This window comes from Tamandua tetradactyla, chromosome 6 (assembly GCF_023851605.1).
Source record: "Tamandua tetradactyla isolate mTamTet1 chromosome 6, mTamTet1.pri, whole genome shotgun sequence".
Taxonomy (NCBI): Eukaryota; Metazoa; Chordata; class Mammalia; order Pilosa; family Myrmecophagidae; genus Tamandua; species Tamandua tetradactyla.
The window spans coordinates 80,797,113-80,803,174 of NC_135332.1; the positions used below are offsets into that span (position 1 = coordinate 80,797,113).

At 35.9% G+C, this 6,062-nt stretch overlaps 1 non-coding gene across 1 annotated transcript; it reads left to right on the forward strand.

Moving 5' to 3' along the window:
• The first annotated feature begins 457 nt into the window (after positions 1-457).
• Positions 458-528, forward strand: TRNAG-UCC (transfer RNA glycine (anticodon UCC)). The gene has a single exon. It is a non-coding gene; the product is annotated as a tRNA-Gly (tRNA).
• The last annotated feature ends 5,534 nt before the right edge of the window (positions 529-6,062 follow it).

The window sequence follows — 6,062 nt, forward strand, 5'->3', positions numbered from 1 at the left end:
GAATTCTCACCTGCCGTGCCAGGGACCCGGGTTCGATTCCCAGTGGCTGCCCATGTATAAAAAAAAAAAAAAAAAAATCTAGACAAAAATTTTGAAATGGATAAAATTCCCCTTCAGACATATTTTGCTTTATTTGAAAGACACATCTTTCAGAACTGAAGAAGTTCCCTGGTACTGGGTCCTTTCTATTGCATAGAAGAGTGAAATTAAAAGTTACTTACTGTGCACAGCAAATACTTTAAATTAAAAAAAAAGAAACTGTAGCAAATTTCAGAAATTTTAAGGACGTCATCCCAAAGAGAGACCTTCCTTAAGGCAGAGGACTGTATTTATAAAAGGTTGTAACATGAAGAAGAATTATTTTCATTTGGTTCTGGTTTTGGTATAGAGTATAAGATTTACCCCACACCTTTCAAATTATAGCATGTAGGCATTTTAGAAAAATAATAGCTGGGGTGCACGGGTGGTTCAGTGGTAGAATGCTTGCCTTCCATGCAGGAGACCTGGGTTCAATTCCCAGATTGTGCACCTAAAAAAAAAAAAAAAAGATAGTAATAGTAATAATAATTATAGCTGACCACATGACTGGCTTTATTGATCCACTCTCAGAAAGAAGTTATTGAGCAATAAAGGTTGATTATGAAGTTAATTTGCATGTAAGTATGTAATTAAATGCATTTCCTAAGTGAGTAAAAAACATGATTTTGATTTATACAGTTGGTTCGTTTTTAGCCATTTTCCATGATCCCTCTGTCTCTTTTTGCATCTGCAAAATATCTTTGAAAAGAAATATATTTCACATCTTTCTGTTGTTACCTTTTATGCATTTGGCAACAAAAGAAAAAAGTGTAGAAACAACAACTTTAAGAGATGTTACAATACGCCTTGATATAGTTAAATATGAAGATCATTGTAAGGGGTAATTTAAAAGTAATTAAAAGACAAGGCTTTTAAAAATTATAACATGTTATGTAAATGTTTTTAAATATTGCTTTTTAGATCTCTTAAGTTACATTGTAATACTTCTAAATTCTTTCAAAATATGGAAGCATCTGATTAGATTAACATAAAATTCCATCTTTTTTTGTCAAAGTAATCTGTGCTAGTTGTAGAAAATTGGCTTAGTAAAAATAAGCAACAGTGTGCCTGTGCTTAGAGCAGCATTATTTCTAACAGTAAAAAGGTAGAAGTAACAGATGAACGGATAAAGAAAATATGGTACATTCAAACAATGTAATATTGTTTTAGTGTAAAAAGAAATGAAATTCTGATGCATGCTGCAGCATAGATGGACCATGAAGATATCATGTTGTATGAACTAAGCCAGACACAAAAAGACAAATATTATATGACCTTGCATATATTAAATATCTAGAAGAAGCAAATTTCATAGAGACAGATAGTAGTTTATAGGTTACCAGGGGGTGTGGAGGGGGTCGGGAGATATTGCTTAACGGGTGCAGAGTTTCTCTTTCAGGTAATGAAAAATTAAGAGCAACGAATTTTGGTGATGGTAGCACAATATTGTGGATGCAAGTAATACCACTAAATTGTTTACTTGAAATTTGAAAGGAGCAACAAACAAAAACATTTGCATAATCCAAATACCCAGAGATAATCAGTTTTAGCACTTTCCAAGAAATTTTTCTTTGAATACATATATAAATATATATGCTTTTCTATGCAAAAAGTTGTATACTACTACTCTTATGACGTTTTTAACCTTCCGGCACGTAATTTAATATGACAAATGTTGTCACGAGATTTAAATGCCATACTATATAAACATGTGAAAAGTCAGCACCAAGAGTCTGCTCCTATTCTGAATAGCTTAACTTATTGTATCTTTTTTTTTTCTGATTCTTCTGACCTTAAATGAAATGAGATCATCTATTCCTTGCTTTCCACACCCCTTCTCTGATCCATGGGTGAGATACTGACTGCCCTGCCCCAGAAAAGCAAGAGACCACACCATTACTTCCATTAATAACAAACCCTATAGTGATGCTTCCGCACAGGAAAATTAGATCATTTCTGGTTATGGTTACACTCGCATTGTGGAGGCTTATTGCTATGTGGCGAAGGGATTTGAGAGGATCGAATGCTAGTCCAGGAGCAGAGTAGTCCAGCCTGTACTCTAAATGAACAGAGGGGGTGGAAGTTCAGCAATTGCAGCATGGGTTATGCATCTGGTCTTCCTGGAATAGAATCCCATCTACTATTTAGTAGCTGGCTGGCCTTGGGAAATTATTGAAACTCCCTGTGCTTGTTTCCCTCATTTGCAAAATAGGGCTAATAATAGCACTTTCCACCTAGATTTTTGGGAGAATTATGTTAGACTACATGTGCACACAGACACACCTATATGAAACACTTAAAACAGTTCCTGGTGGAGCTCAAGAGTTGTTAGCTAATTTCAGTCCTTAGTTAGTCAATGGAAGCATTGTTCTTGGCCATTGCCTGTACTTACAGCAAAGCAAATATGCAGTAGATTCTAGTAAAAAGAAACCTGGCTAGGTAGTGTGAACATGAGAATACATTGCTTTGTTTATAGTAATCTCTAGAAGAAAAATAAAACGAATCTGTACCAAAGCATGTAAAATAAAGCACAGCAGATGCTATTAACATCTCATCTGCTAGTTGAACCAACACAGATGCACATTTGATAGACTGGTGAAAAGAAGCTTCATGAAGGAAGCAGGGCTTGGCATTCTTCTTGAAGAATTTAGAGAGGATTTGGGGAAAGAAAGGGGTCAGAAATAATCTATGGTAAGGGGAAAGCCTCAAGAATAAAGGCAACTAAACTATGGAATGAATGAGCCCAGGTTGGTAAACTCTGACTTTGCAGAAAGGATGGCATAGCTGTTTCAAGTTAAAGCAGATGGTACGGGGGAAACATTATAATTTATTGTAATTGAAACAAGAATGATAGAAGCATTCTTTAAAAAGGTAATTCTATTAGTATGTGGGGTGAAAAAAGGAACATTAACCCTTTTGCAGTAATATCGATCTAATGAAATGAGATTTTGAGAGGGGGTTTTGTAATGAGTCGATGGTGTTTTAAGTCTGCTTCTCACTGTACCTCCCAGCCCAGTGCCTGGCATATGACCAATAAGTATTTTGTCAAAAAGTGGATAGTTTGAATATTAGGGGTGGAGTATTATTAGGAAGCAAATGTGATTTTGCTTTTGCATTCAGACCCACTAAGATAATGGCATCCAAGGAAGTTTGGGAATGAAATAGTAAAGAAGGCATGGGGCATAGTTTCAGATATGTTGAATTGAAATAGTGAGCAGTTCAATTGGTAAACACATGCAGCCACTTGGAAGTGTGGAATTTAAGTAGAGTTAAAAAAACAAACAAACAAACAAACAAAAAAAAACGAGGATAGTGTGCACAGGTGGCTCAGTGGTAGAATGCTTGCCTTCATGCGAGAGACCCAGGTTCTACTCCCTGATCATGCACCAAAAAATAGAAGTATGAAGCGATTAAGGATAGAGGAATATTACTTGAGAAGCATGGAGAAAAGAATTGTGCATGCCAGTTTGGGCACGTTCTTGCTTTTGGTCCAATTATGGTGGGAGTGAGCCCATTGCAAAGAGGAACTCTTGAATATGTTATTTCAGTTAAGGTGTGACTCAACTCACTCATATTGGGATTTAATCTGGGTCACTGGAATCCTTTATAAGCAGAAAGAAATTCAGATGGAGTGAAAGCCAATGGAAGAATCAAAAAGTCAACAAAACCAGAGGAGGAAGGAGGAAACATCACCATGGGTATTGCCTATGACAGCCCTACTGCATCACAGTCTTTCAGGAGAAAGCATCGTTTTGCTGATGCCTCTGCATTTGGACATCTCCTAGCCAGGAAATTACTGTTGTTCAAATCAGCCTATGGTATTTGTTTTAGCAACCAGGAAATCAAGACAGTTTTTACTCATGGCACCAAAACTATTAGCTGTGGTTCTCCAGAGTAACAGAATTGACAGGATAGATACATATAAAAATTAATAGATTATTTATAGATATTGGTTCATGCAACCGTGGGAATTGGCAAGTCCAAATGCCATGGAGTAGGCCACAAGTGAGAAGTCTGATGAAGAGGGTGATGTATTCTCCAGGAGAAGCTGACTATCGGGAGTAGAGAGAGAAATTCTTCATTCTGACAACTGAATCATCATTTCCCCTTTTCCAAGCCTTCAAATAATTGAATGAGAAGATTTCTGTCATTGCTAAAGGCAATCTCCTTTGTTGACTGTCGATGTAATCAGCCATAGATGTAATCAATTGACTTATGATTTAAATCCATGAAATATCTTCACAGTTGCAATCAGGCCAGTGCTTGCTTGACATAACAGCTGGACAACATACCTAGCTATGATGACCCATGAAAGTAACCATCACAAGAGGTAACTATATAGCTATAGTAATAAGAATCTTGAGTGCAGGATTCTTCAAAGACATGGGTGTCTAAGCATAAAAGCAGGTCAGATGGTAAAGAATGGTAAACTTTTTAACCATGTATTTAGATATGTTTCACTGTCATGGGAAAGTCCTATCTTCTCTATATATCATAGACTTCAGTTATTTGCAAACACATATGCAGAAATGTAAGTGCCTATGCACATGCATACTCCCTCAACATTGATGTATTGTCTGCTTTAGATAGAGAGGAATGGGTTCTGAAGTAAGAGAGTAGAGATTAAAATTCCTTTATGTTATTGTAGGAGACACGGTAACTGGCTTACCCCATCTCCATTCTCCCTCTCTTTTCCTAAGCCACCTTCCTAAGACAGGGGCAGAAGTTTTGCAGATAATAGTAGACAGGCTTTTGTTTTTTCAAATACAGCATATTCTCCTCATCCTCCATCATCTTCCTGCTGGAATGCAACTATCCTAAAATCAGTTAGAAAACAAGAATTTCTAAGACTTTGGTGCTGACATTGTTGAACTAGTGAACCAGCCCCAGCTTTTGCCTGACTTTGGACTTCTCATTATGTAAACAATAAACCTCTGTGAATACAAGTCATTTTATTTTGGTACACTGATATAGTGCATACCAAATTTATGATCGTGCCCCCTCAGATTCCTCATTAGTAAACTGTAGATGATCTTAATAACACCTAACTACTACTATGGCAGTTAGGAGTGAATTATGTTTATGAAAACTGCCTAGCAAATTGTGAAATGTTGGTTGTTATTACTCATAAGATCATGTGTGTCCTTTCTCTAAATCCAATTATAAACCTTGATGAAAATGGTTGAAATGGTGAATAAGTTTGCTGAAAAAGAAAGGAATAGTTCTTAATGAATTATTAATGGCAATTTTCTTTTGTGACCTAGCTTTATATATTTACATCTGCTGTGTTGTGCTACATTCTTGGATTCAACCCAGGAGTACCTAAAAGTAATTTATATGCATTATCTCATTTCTGATATATATATATATATATCAGAATATATATATATATTCTGTCACAGAGTTTCTACTGGAATTTCCATGGGAGGAGCAGAACAACATGTAGATTATGTGACTAACTGGGCTGTTTTTAAGAAACTATGCAAAAGGCAAAATTACATACTCTTTTATTTTGAGGTGGAGAGACAAGAGAGGGTACCACTCCACAAATCCATAAATAGCTTCTCTAGGTCAAAAGAGAACACAAATATTTACATTATATTTTATTAAAGGAAAACAAAATCTAATAAGAACAAGGTGATTAAGTACATAGTTCACATGCTAAGCTGCAGCCATTATTTAATAAAATGGAAATTCTCCACAGGGAATCAGCCATCACAAAGAAAATGTTACATGCTTACTTTCTTCTCAAATAAATGTGTAAAACTAGAGCTACAGTATGTAATCTGTCATTTAATTTTCAGTTAGTTCTAGTGCATCTCCTTCTACAAACCCCTAAGTTTTGTTTTGTTATTTTTGTTTGTTTTTTCGATTATTTATATTCCCAGGTTATAAATAAGCACTCAGGACAGTAGTGGGTGGTTGGATTCTCTACTGTATATGATTTTGGACTCAGAAAAGGAGCCCCTTACCTGGAACAGCCT